General features: G+C 41.0%; 1 protein-coding gene across 7 annotated transcripts in view; it reads left to right on the plus strand.

Moving 5' to 3' along the window:
- MTERF1 (mitochondrial transcription termination factor 1) overlaps positions 1-13,424 on the plus strand; it is a 517,939-nt gene that overhangs the window by 223,703 nt on the left and 280,812 nt on the right. For 5 of the 7 annotated variants that reach the window (XR_009208876.1, XR_009208872.1, XR_009208873.1 and 2 more), the window contains one exon: positions 9,645-9,877. The exons of 1 other annotated variant lie outside the window; for it this stretch is intronic. The gene's annotated coding sequence lies outside the window, so the exon portion shown is untranslated. Of the gene's footprint in view, positions 1-9,644; positions 10,069-13,424 lie in introns of those variants that run through there. One more of the 7 variants, XR_009208880.1, reaches the window with a different exon arrangement.

Here is a 13,424-nt window from a genome sequence, read left to right on the forward strand (position 1 = left end):
GCTGTATCCTACTTCCTCAGTGATCTTTATTCCATTTCTCCACTTTACTGTCTCCATTTATCATTCTGTGAAACTCTGTACATGTTTGTTTCCTCAGTCACTATCTGTCTTTCTTATCAGAATAAAACTCCATGAAAGTAGAGATGACCTTCGTTTTCTTCATCACAATATACCCAATGCCTGGAGTAGTGCCTAGTACATGGTGGGAAGTTCAAAATGCATCCAGTGTTATTTCAGACATAATATTTAATTCTATAACTTGAATTAAGAATCAATATATTAAGTCATTATGGTAAGCAGAAAGATAGAACTCAGGGAGGAGGGAGAAGATGGAAGAGAGAGACAATTTACAATTTGCATATCTTCCATGTTTCTTGACTATGCATTAAGAAAGTATCAAGTCTGGACTGCTGAGTGTAGACAATCTCTGATCAATCTGGATGTCTTTGAGAAACTTGCATCAAAGAACAAGACAACATGGAAATGATGTCTTTATTTCAAGTGAGACCACTGAGCATCAAATATATCTATCAGCTCATTCTTATCCCATCTCTTCCTCTCTCCTGCCCCCAACTTCCCTAAACAAAAATACTGAGGATTACTGTTCTATTCTTAGAAACTAGGACACTAAGTTTTCTGCCAAAATAATTAATCTATTCCCTCACTTAGTATACATTATTTGATTACATACTAAGTAATGGGGCCTCCCAAAGAGACTAAGACATAGTTTTAACTTTGCATGAACTTTATCATTAATGACTAACAGATCTCTAGCTGGTATTGTGATTGGTGAGATTCCAAGGTTATTGTTCTCAAATGAGAATAATGACCGTATTAGGATCCTCTGGTCTCTAGCTTTATTCCTTTGCTTTGGGACATCAGTGGGAAAAGGAAAGATCTAGAAATGGAATTTATATAACCTACGTTCACTGAAAATAAGACTCAAAAATTAAATAACTGTTGAAAATGATTGCCATCTTAAATTACTGACAAAAATTTAAAAATCATTAACAAAATTATTCTGCCAAACACTTCATTGAGCTCTGTTCCTCCCATTAATTTAGCGAGCTTGTTTTTTTTCTGTGAGGGGTCAGTTCTGTTCAACAGATTGAGTGCCTACTGTGTGCTAGGCACTGAGGAAGCCAAAATGAGATAGACAAAACCCTTGCCCTTAGGAGCTCAAAATCCAGTGGAGGAGACAAACAAACCATAACCCAAAAATACTACAATAGAACAGAAGTCTGTACAATGTCCTGGAGTAGCTCAGAAAAGGGTCGGTTAACTCTCTGAACAATGAATGAGTAAAAAGAATAGGGAGGTGATGCAAGCCAAGGATGCCTACCTTTTTGTGAAGAGGAGCTACTTCAAATCTCTCCTGAATCTGGAGCACAGAAGTGCAGACATCACTCTCGCAGAATGGTTGGCACTGGAGAGCCTGTGAGTTGTTCCAGGTTTGTTTCTCAATCTAAGGATTGAGATCATGGTAGGCTACATGGCTTTAGTATTGGGAGATGAGTCTAGCATATATTTTTTCATAAAGGTAAATTTATTTTGCTTAAGAAATATCTCTGAGACTATGTCTAGTTTGGTGTTTAAAATATTGTTTCTTTGGCAAAATGATAGCAATGAGAGATTATTGTTGTTTTAATGCATTTATTTGGCAGAGATGTACCCGGGATCAGGAACCAAGGGGGGTCAACAGAAAAGACCACAGGAGTTAAGCAGAAGTGAGATGTTGATTGTGCAGGAAAAGTATCTATTCAGAGCTGTTTTTAAAATCTTGGTGGTGCATATTTGCACTCTCTCTCTCTCTATGTGTGTGTATGCGTGTGTTTTTATGACACTACTGTGTACTGGGCAGTCCAGCCATAAAAATGCAGGGAAGAACCACTGCCTGCTTGACTGTGAAAAGGTAGAGATGCAGAGGAGAGAGAGCAACAATCTCATTAACAGTCCTTTCAATCAATGGTCCATCAGGGAGGCAGGTGGTGAGGTGAGAAGACGGGGAGGGGAACCTGTAATCAGGTAGAGGAACAGAGATAGAATTTCTCACCTTTTTTCTTCACAAGCCCTGCTAAGGAGCTGCTGCTTTATCCTGTAAACAGATGGGTATGGTTTGAATTTGAGATCTTTCACTCACTAGCTCTCATAGGAGTGCTGTGAAAGTGAATTATGACAATCTATATGATAGTTGTTTAGCAGAGTATCTGGCACATAGCAAGTGTTCAATAAATATTACTACTACCACCACTGTTATTATTAAGTAGTTCCATTCACACTAAACCACCATTGCCAATCCAGAAGCAGAAACCACCATTAATCAGCTTTGGGGCAATATAAGAAGTAGGACCTGAGTGCTGGAGGGTTTGAGTCATCCCAGTAAGGTCTGCGGATTGCAGCAGAGAAGAAAGAGCAATCCTAAGGACACAAGCAGAGAGGGCAAAGGATTCCTGCAGCTGTTCAGCCAACGGTGTCAGTAAATTGGATTTAAGTTAGGGATGGAGAGAAGCAAACAAAGAGCAGATGCCATTGGAAAAATAAAAATAACTAGGATGACAAAGATATGTAAAAACAAATCAGTCTGTAAATTTATATGGCAGGATTATGAACAGAATCCAAATATCAAACAATTTTATGGTCTAACTATAACCTTCCCTTTGGAATGAAGGTATCATTGCCAGTCCTTGAGGGTTCAGCACACTTTGGATTTAAATTAAATGTATAAATCTCTTTCTTCAGTCGGGAATAACCAGGTTTTGAACATTTAAGCTAGCTTCTCTGTCTTGCAGCTTTAAAAATGATAATACAAAGTTATGTGTAGTATTGACAATAATATGTAATTATCTTGCTATCTTAATTTGATTTAGAAACAGGTCCAGCAGAGAAAGTAATAAGGTTTCCTTTAAAGGAGAGAGTAGGTAAGATAGGCTAGAGCTGGCTATGTCCATAGTCCCAGCATTCAGAATCCAATGACTAATGCATTTATCAAACATGGAGTGAGCAGTGGGAAATACAGGTAAAGACAGTCTCAAGGCACCTCCCTGTAAAGAGTTTACAATCTGGAGAGTAATGAGACATGAAGAAACAATACAATGTAATGTGGGAAATCGTAAAATAGGGACTAAAATAATATGCTATGGGAGCCCAGGGGAAAAAAAATCCCCTAACTTGCACTGGGTTGTCATCAAAGACTTCCACAAAAATAATGCAGCCTAAATCAACTGAACAGGAATTTTCAGAGTAGAATTAAGGACTGAAAGGGTAGGGGGTAAGGTGGGGACAGGTTTTCAGGGTAGAAAGCTGTCTATAGAGAACATGTTACTTTCAGAGAACAAGTATTTCACTGTGACTGGAATAAAGGATACCTCTGGGAAAATGTCAGAAGATGCGATTGGAAAGGTAGGCAGGGGATAGATCACAAGTGGATTTTTATGCCTCAGTAACAAATTTGAATTAATCCTATAGGTGGGTGAGCACTTTGACCAGATGGCATTTTAGAAAGATACTCAGCATTGATGTGGAGACTAGATTCGATTGTTTAGGGACTCAAGGCTGGAGGCTACCACATGGCATAGGTGGGATGTCACAAGGGCAGTGGTTAAACTGAGGCAGTGGTTGTGAGAATGGAGAGGAGGAGGGTGATGATCTGGGTATGTGGGGAGTGGTGATGGTGTGGGTTAGGAATGAAGATGGGGTGTTGGATTATATTCTGAATTCTCCCTTAGGAGCTAGGTAGATGAAGATGCCAATCACCAATGTAAAGGATAAAAGACAAGTTAAGGTTTGAAGGGCTTTCTTTTTTTTATTTATTTATTATACTTTAAGTTTTAGGGTACATGTGCACAACGTGCAGATTTGTTACATATAGATACGTGTGCCATGTTGGTGTGCTGCACCCATTAACTCGTCATTTAACATTAGGTATATCTCCTAATGCTATCCCTCCCCGCTCCCCCCACTCCACAACAGGCCCCGGTCTGTGATGTTCCCCTTCCTGTGTCCATGAGTTCTCATTGTTCAGTTCCCACCTATGAGTGAGAACATGTGGTGTTTGGGTTTTTGTCCTTGCGAGAGTTTGCTGAGAATGATGGTTTCCAGCTTCATCCATGTCCCTGCAAAGGACATGAACTCATCATTTTTTATGGCTGCATAGTATTCCATGGTGTATATGTGCCACATTTTCTTAATCCAGTCTATCATTGTTGGACATTTGGATTGGTTCCAAGTCTTTGCTATTGTGAATAGTGCTGCAATAAACATACGTGTGCATGTGTCTTTATAGCAGCCTGATTTATAATCCTTTGGGTATATACCCAGTAATGGGATTGCTGGGTCAAATGGTATTTCTAGTTCTAGATCCCTGAGGAATTGCCACACTGACTTCCACAATGGTTGAACTAGTTTACGGTCCCACCAACAGTGTAAAAGTGTTCCTATTTCTCCACATCCTCTCCAGCACCTGTTGTTTCCCAACTTTTTAATGATCGCCATTCTAACTGGCGTGAGATGGTATCTCATTGTGGTTTTGATTTGCATTTCTCTGATGGCCAGTGATGACGAGCATTTTTTCATGTGTCTTTTGGCTGCATAAATGTCTTCTTTTGAGAAGTGTCTGTTCATGTCCTTCACCCACTTGTTGATGGGGTTGTTTGTTTTTTTCTTGTAAATTTGTTTGAGTTCATTGTAGATTCTGGATATTAGCCCTTTGTCAGATGGGTAGATTGCAAAAATTTTCTCCCATTCTGTAGGTTGCCTGTTCACTCTGATGGTAGTTTCTTTTGCTGTGCAGAAGCTCTTTAGTTTAATTAGATCCCATTTGTCAATTTTGGCTTTTGTTGCCATTGCTTTTGGTGTTTTAGACATGAAGTCCTTGCCCATGCCTGTGTCCTGAATGATACTGCCTAGGTTTTTTTCTAGGGTTTTTGTGGTTTTAGGTCTAACATTTAAATCTTTAATCCATCTTGAATTAATTTTTGTGTAAGATATAAGAAAGGGGTCCAGTTTCAGCCTTCCACATATGGCTAGCCAGTTTTCCCAGCACCACTTATTAAATAGGAAATCCTTTCCCCATTTCTTGTTTTTGTCAGGTTTGTCAAAGATCAGATAGTTGTAGATATGCAGCATTATTTCTGAGGGCTCTGTTCTGTTCCATTGGTCTATATCTCTGTTTTGGTACCAGTACCATGCTGTTTTGGTTACTGTAGCCTTATAGTATAGTTTGAAGTCAGGTAGCGTGATGCCTCCAGCTTTGTTCTTTTGGCTTAGGATTGACTTGGCGATGCAGGCTCTTTTTTGGTTCCATATGAACTTGAAAGTAGTTTTTTCCAATTCTGTGAAGAAAGTCATTTGTAGCTTGATGGGAATGGCATTGAATCTATAAAGTACCTTGGGCAGTATGGCCATTTTCACGATATTGATTCTTCCTACCCATGAGCATGGAATGTTCTTCCATTTGTTTGTATCCTCTTTTATTTCATTGAGCAGAGGTTTGTAGTTCTCCTTGAAGAGGTCCTTCACATCCCTTGTAAGTTGGATTCCTAGGTATTTTATTCTCTTTGAAGCAATTGTGATGGGAGTTCACTCATGATTTGGCTGTCTGTTTGTCTGTTATTGGTGTGTACGAATGCTTGTGATTTTTGCACATTGATTTTATATCCTGAGACTTTGCCAAAGTTGCTAATCAGCTTAAGGAGATTTTGGGCTGAGACGATGGGGTTTTCTAGATATACAACCATGTCATCTGCAAACAGGGACAATTTGACTTCCTTTTTTCCTAACTGAATACCCTTTATTTCCTTCTCCTGCCTGATTGCCCTGGCCAGAACTTCCAGCACTATGTTGAATAGGAGTGGTGAGAGAGGGCATCCCTGTCTTGTCCCAGTTTTCAAAGGGAATGCTTCCAGTTTTTGCCCATTCAGTATGATATTGGCTGTGGGTTTGTCATAAATGTCTCTTATTATTTTGAGATATGTCCCATCAATACCTAATTTATCGAGAGTTTTTAGCATGAAGTGCTGTTAAATTTTGTCAAAGACCTTTCCTGCATCTATTGAGGTAATCATGTGGTTTTTGTCTTTGGTTCTGTTTATATGCTGGATTACATTTATTGATTTCCGTATGTTGAACCAGCCTTGCATCCCAGGGATGAAGCCCACTTGATCATGGTGGATAAGCTTTTTGATATGCTGCTGGATTTGGTTTGCCAGTATTTTATTGAGGATTTTTACATCGATGTTCATCAGGGATATTGGTCTAAAATTCTCTTTTTTTGTTGTGTCTCTGCCAGGCTTTGGTATCAGGATGATGCTGGCCTCATAAAATGAGTTAGAGAGGATTCCCTCTTTTTCTATTGATTGGAATAGTTTCAGAAGGAATGGTACCAGCCCCTCCTTGTGCCTCTGGTAGAATTTGGCTGTGAATCCTTCTGGTCCTGGACTTTTTTTGGTTGGTAGGCTATTAATTGTTGCCTCAATTTCAGAGCCTGTTATTGGTCTATTCAGAGATTCTATTCTTCCTGGTTTATTCTTGGGAGAGTGTATGTGTCGAGGAATTTATCCATTTCTTCCAGATTTTCTAGTTTATTTGCATAGAGGTGTTTATATTATTCTCTGATGGTAGTTTGTATTTCTGTGGGATCAGCGGTGATATCCCCTTTATCGTTTTTTATTGCTTCTATTTGATTCTTCTCTCTTTTCTTCTTTATTAGTCTTGCTAGCGGTCTATCAATTTTGTTGATCTTTTCAAAAAACCAGCTCCTGGATTCATTGATTTTTTGAAGGGTTTTTTGTGTCTCTATTTCCTTCAGTTCTGCTCTGATCTTAGTTATTTCTTGCCTTCTGCTAGCTTTTGAATGTGTTTGCTTTTGCTTCTCTAGTTCTTTTAATTGTGATGGTAGGGTGTCAATTTTAGATCTTTCCTGCTTTCTCTTGTGAAGGGCTTTCTTTAAAATACACTCCATTCTCTGAGTTAAAATCAGTGAAAGGATTTTGGGTAATACACTTGCCATGTGCTTCACAATTCCCCATCTCCCAGACTTTGTGTTTTTTTCCTCTACTTGGAATGCTGTCCCTCAACCTTCTACACATTCAAGAGCTACCTATTCTTCTAGATCCAGCACAAATGCCAACTTTCCCAGGAGGCCCTCTCGCATCCTGCAGCAGTCAAAAGTAATTTGCTCAGTGGCTCACTGTCATGTACCAGTTGCGGGACCTAACCACCCTCTCTTTCCATTTTGTCATCTGTAAAAAGGGGCTGGTATTAGTATCTACCTCGCAAGCTTATTTATTAAATAAATTCACTTGGGTAAGGCAATTCGAACAGTACCAAGCACATAGAAAGCGCAGTAATGCTGGCTGTTATTGTCATCCTCCCTTCTGGTACTAAACCCTTCCTATATTGTATTATAGTAGTTAATTATGTAAGTGTCTGTGTCCCTGACCAGACTGTCTACTCCTTGAGGGTAGGAATCATCTTCTGAATTTCTTTCAGTACCAAACATAATGCCTTACACACAAATATTTATTGATCCACTGAGCTCTTCTATACTGTTGTTTTGGGCTACAGAGTTTTCTTGTTTATGGCAAACAATACATTTCAACTTATTTTTTTCCCCTCAGGCTTGAAGAATCAGCCCAGTGTTTTAAATAATTTAAGAGGTATAGTTTATGGTTCAGATATGTTGTCATTCATATTTATGGTTTCCTTGATACTGAATACTTGGGCAGGAAAGTAACCTCTGATTATTTCGTTTTTCAAGTGGGAAACCTGGCCTTCTTTATTACTTGGTTTCCAGGAATGGTGAAAACTGAGGACTATTTGTGATTTTCCAAAGAATATCTATATCTATTTTCTCAGAATTCATAATTTCCTAGTTTTTCTATCTACTTCACTGATACTAAGCTAAGAAAGTGACTTACTATCCAATTGTCCACCTACACAATAATCGTGTGGTCTAATGATTCTAGGCCATATTTTCCCAATTTAATGAAAGTATGTCTTAGTTAAAGTCTTGTTTGTAGTAAGGCTAGTCCATAGCAAATAAAACCCATTGTCATCTAAGTCTAGTCATGGCATGTCTTTTTTATTTATTTATTTTTATTTTTATTTTTATTTTTTTTTATGGATCAATGATAATAACTCAATCCTCTATTTGACAAAGACGAAGGAGAAGAAAGAGGAAGAAAAAGAAAGTGGGATAAAGGATCAGAAAGGGAGGAAAATAGAAAAAATTAGAGTATGACTCCAGGGTAGACCTATTTTGTTGTTGCGGGGTTGGTTGGTTGGTTGGTTTGTCAGTTGTATTTTTCATGTTTCGCCATGTTGGCCAGGCTGGTCTCGAACTACTAGCCTCAAGTGATCAACCTGCCTCGGCCTCCCAGAGTGCTGGGACTACAGGCGTGAGCCACCACGTCCAGCCCCCGCATTGCGTCTGGCCTCTGTGGTAGACATCCCAGACGAGGCGGCCAGGCAGAGGTGCTCCTCACTTCCCAGAAGGGGTTGCCGGGCAGAGGCGCTCCTCACATCCCAGACAATGGGCGGCCAGGCAGAGGCGCTCCTCACTTCCCAGACGTGGCGGCTGGGCAGAGGCGCTCCTCACTTCCCAGTCGGGGCGGCTGGGCAGAGACGCTCCTCACTTCCTAGATGGGGCGGTGGCCGGGCAGAGGTGCTCCTCATTTCCCAGACGGGGCGGCCGGGGAGAGACGCTCCTCACTTCTTCCCACATGGGGTGGCCAGGCAGAGGCACTCCTCACTTCTTCCCACATGGGGTGGCCGGTCAGAGGCGCTCCTCACTTCTTCCCAGATGGGGCGGCCGGGCAGAGGCGCTCCTCACTTCCCAGATGATGGGCAGCCGGGCAGAGGCGCTCCTCACTTCCCCGACGGGGCGGCCGGGCAGAGGCGCTCCTCACATCCCAGACGGGACGACTGGGCAGAGGTGCGCGTCACTTCCCAGATGATGGGCGGCCGGGCAGAGGTGCTCCTCACTTCTTCCCGGACGGGGTGGCCGGGCAGAGACGCTCCTCACTTCTTCCCAGATGGGGCGGCTGGGCAGAGGCGCTCCTCACTTCCCAGACGGGGCGGCCGGGCAGAGGCGCTCCTCACTTCCCAGATGATGGGCGGCCGGGCAGAGACGCTCCTCACTTCCCAGACGGGGCGGCTGGGCAGAGACGCTCCTCACTTCTTCCCAGACGGGGTGGCCGGGCAGAGGTGCTCCTCACTTCTTCCTACACGGGGACATGTCTTTTTTATAGGTGGTTCCATATAAGAGGTCCAGGTAACCAAAGTTTATAATTCAGATGCCCAAATGATTTTCATTTTAATTACATTGATTAGAAATTATTTAAAATAATGACTCCCTTTTTTTGCTTTCGTAAGCATAGTATCTCCAATATAAGATTGCCTTTTATTGATAATTTATTAATGTACAACTTAATTAAATAAGCTTTTATTTAGTACTGTACCACATACTAAATGCTGGGGACCCAAACCTAAAGATTTGAGTTCCACCTGCTATGCAGTGCTTTTATTATTGTGGGAGTGACTCTGGGAGATATTGAGCTATATAGGACTGTTTGTCTCTGCACTAATATCTCTTAACTGCTCTACCCTTTTAGATTTTTAGATATACTTTTTTGGAATTTTTGCAGCTTCTCCTCTTCTGTTGTGCTGTGTCAACCACCAAGTTGTGCCAGCTGAGAATTGTGGTCTCAAGTCTCTATCCAGATCTTTGATTGTGTGGCCATATTAACACGAGCATGGAGGCACAAGCTTTCCCTCTGAGGGTCTCAGGAAGACCACCAAACATCAGGGGAAACTGAAGCTGAGGTCTACATGCAACAGTCTTTGAAGAGCATGAGAACACACTGAGACCAGCAGAAAGGTATATAAAGCTTGTTAAGTTGAGCAACTCAGATAATCTGTCCAGCTGTACCTAGCTCCTCTGGATTTAAGGGACCTTCTTTTTCATGGAAAGGAGCTTTTCTGGAGATCAGCCTCTGAAGGCGGAGCCAAGGCCATGATCAGAGGCCTGTGTCAGAAATCATTTCCTGATACTCCTGGCGTTCTTCCAGAAACTCCTCTTTCCACTTTCTAATGCTGACATAATTACCTATAGGTTAGAAAATATTTTCTATCTGTTCTTGATCGAAATATGTGTGAAGAGAGGGTAGGTAGGTTCTAACCCTTGGTCTATGTATTAGGCCGTTCTTGCATTGCTATAAAGAAATACCTGAGACTGCGTGATTTATAAAGAAAAGAGGCTTAATTGCCCACGATTCTGCAGGCTGTACAGGAAGCATGGTGCCGGCATCTACTCAGCTTTGGGGAGGCCTCAAGTAGCTTTCACTCATGGCAGAGGGTAAAGCGGGAGCTTGCCTGTCACATGGTGAAAGCAGGAGCAAGAAAGAGAGGCGGGAGCTGCCACATACCTTTAAATAACCAGCTCTTGTGTGAACTCACTATCAGGAGGACAGCATCAAGCCATGAGGGATCCACCCCCATGACCCAAACACCCCCCACTAGGCCCCAACTCCAGTACTTGGGATTACATTTCAGCATGAGATTTGGAGGGGATAAATGTCCAAACTATATCTGTCTATTTGTAAACTACATGAAATTTAGTCTATTGACTTTATAGTGTCTCTTTATCCTTCTGTATTGCTAGGTTCTTGACTATTTGTGGGGATAGTTGATGTTATCAAATGAGTTATTACAGTCTCTGAAACTGTTATTAAAGTGATTTTTGGCAGTATTTTTCTAGGAATATATGTCAAGTTTTTATGCTTTCATTTTAAAGACATTTTCTTTGTTTTCTAAAGATAAATGTTATTTAACACTATCAGCAACTTCATTTTCCATTTCACTTCTGTAGGAGTTTTTAAAAAAACAGTCATTAGTGGCACTAAAATAGTTATATTAAACGCTCTGAAATGTAGCTCACCAGAGAATGTAGATAAATAATATTTTTCTTAGTAAAATGTGCCGTTTAAACTCCTCTTCCTCTTTTTTTTTTCTTAATCCTTCTCTTTCCATTTCCTCTCTATTAGTACTTGGACTCATTAGACTCAGCTACCTCCTTCCCTTCTGTTCTTTATCTGGTATTTAGTTAACACTTACTATATTCTAGGTGCTCATGGTAGGAACTTATACTCTAGAAGGGAAGGCAATGCACAGAAATTCCATAATAAAACAGAGCATATGTTTAAATGCTATGAGAGTTATAAAATGTGTTAGGAGAGATTCTTCATTAAGGAGAGATGATTCTTGATTGAGTGATCATAACGGTGATTAATTAGCAGAGAACAAGTTTTTAGAAATGTGCGCTCTATGTAAATTTGTTTAAGTTTTTGTAGATTCTGGATGTTAGCCCTTTGTCAGATGGATACATTGCAAAAGTTTTCTCCCATTCTGTAGGTTGCCTGTTCATTCTGATGATAGTTTCTTTTACTGTGCAGAAGGTCTTTAGTTTAATGAGATCCCATTTGTCAATTTTGGCTTTTGTTGCCATTGCTTTTGGTGTGTTAGTCATGAAGTCCTTGCCCATGCCTATGTCCTGAATGGTATTACCTAGGTTTTCTTCTAGGGTTTTTATGGTTTTCAATTTTACATTGGTCTTTAATTCATCTTGAGTTAATTTTTGTATAAGGTGTAAGGAAGGGGTCCAGTTTCAGTTTTCTGCATATGGCTACCCAGTTTTCCCCATCAAAAAGTGGGCGAAGGATATGAAAAGACACTTCTCAAAAGAAGACATTTATGCGGCCAACAAACATATGAAAAAAAGCTCATCATCACTGGTCATTAGAGAAATGCAAATCAAAACCACAATGAGATGCCATGTCACGCCAGTTAAAATGGCAATCATTAAAAAGTCAGGAAACAACAGATGCTAGAGAGGATGTGGAGAAATAGGAATGATTTTACACTGTTGGTAGGAGTGTAAATTAGTTCAACCATTGTGGAAGATAATGTGGTGATTCCTCAAGGATCTAGAACCAGAAATACCATTTGACCCAGCAATCCCATTACTGGGTATATACCCAAAGGATTGTAAATCATTCTACTATAAAGACAGATGCACGTGTATGTTTATTGCAGCACTATTCACAATAGCAAAGACTTGGAACCAACCCAAATGCCCATCAATGATAGACTGGATAAAGAAAATGTGGCACATATACACCATGGAATACTATGCAGCCATAAAAAAATGATGAGTTCATGTCTTTGGCAGGGACATGGATGAAGCTGGAAACCATCATTCTCAGCAAACTATCACAGGAACAGAAAACCAAACACTCCATGTTTTCACTCATAAGTGGGAGTTGAACAAGGAGAACACATGGACCCAGGGAGGGGAACATCACACACTGGGGCCTGTCGGGGGGTAGGGGGCTAGTGGAGGAATAGCATTAGAAGAAATATCTAATGTAGAAGACAGGTTGATGGGTGCAGCAAACCACCGTGGCACATGTATACATTCTGCATATTCTGCACATGTATTCCAGAACTTAAAGTATAATAAAAAAAATCACTTTCCGATTAACTTATGAGAATCAAACTTTTCATGCTTGTAAAAAAAAGAAATATGCACTCTAAGTTTCTAAAAAGTACGGTTGGAAAACATCAGAATGAGAATGGACAAGTTTGGAGAACAAGGCAAAGGCAGAGTCTGGAGGTGTTTGAAGGTCAGACTAAGGACTGGACACCATCAGCACATCCATTCTGTGCTTCAAATGAGCCTAATATGGTGTTGCTACATGGCTATCATTGGGAACCAGGAGCCATTGAGTTTACTAGATTTGACTGGGGAAAGGATAGAATCTGGGTCGAGGCATGGGCAGAGCAATAGATGCTGTCCCTCTTGACCAGTTGGCCCCTGACTGCACGACTCAATGGGCAGAGCAGCCTGTGAGAAGGCAGATCCAGTTCATCGAGGCCACACCAGTGGTAGAAAGAAGGCAGTTATGGGGTTGGGAGGCCAGTGTGGAACTTTCTGTGGGCTGACACTTGACCCAGATAAGCTCAGAAGTCAGGCCTATCTTTACACCTTTAGGCTTTGCCCTCATTTCTTTCCTCTATGTTCACTGTGAATTTTGCATCTTTTCTGTCCTTCCTTCTCTCGTCTTTTCTCCATTTTTCTTGCTGTTTTGTTTGCAGTATATTTCCCTGTGCTCTTTCCTCTTCACCTGCCCTCTGCTTGACATGAAAGCCATCTCCCTTCCCTGTCACCTCTTCCCTTTGGCCAGCTCTATCCTGGGTACTTTTCTCTCTTCTCTTCTGGCCTCTGGAGTTTGGAAGTATTCTTCACTATTAGGTGGATGTACCCGTGCAGTTCTACGGACTCATTCTGAGCTACTTTCCTTTCTCCCCTAATCTTACTCAAAAAATTCCTGTCGATGGCCTCAGTCTCATTCTTGATTTTAGTGGCC

This window comes from Hylobates moloch, unplaced genomic scaffold (assembly GCF_009828535.3).
Source record: "Hylobates moloch isolate HMO894 unplaced genomic scaffold, HMol_V3 SCAFFOLD_1, whole genome shotgun sequence".
Lineage (NCBI taxonomy): Eukaryota > Metazoa > Chordata > Mammalia > Primates > Hylobatidae > Hylobates > Hylobates moloch.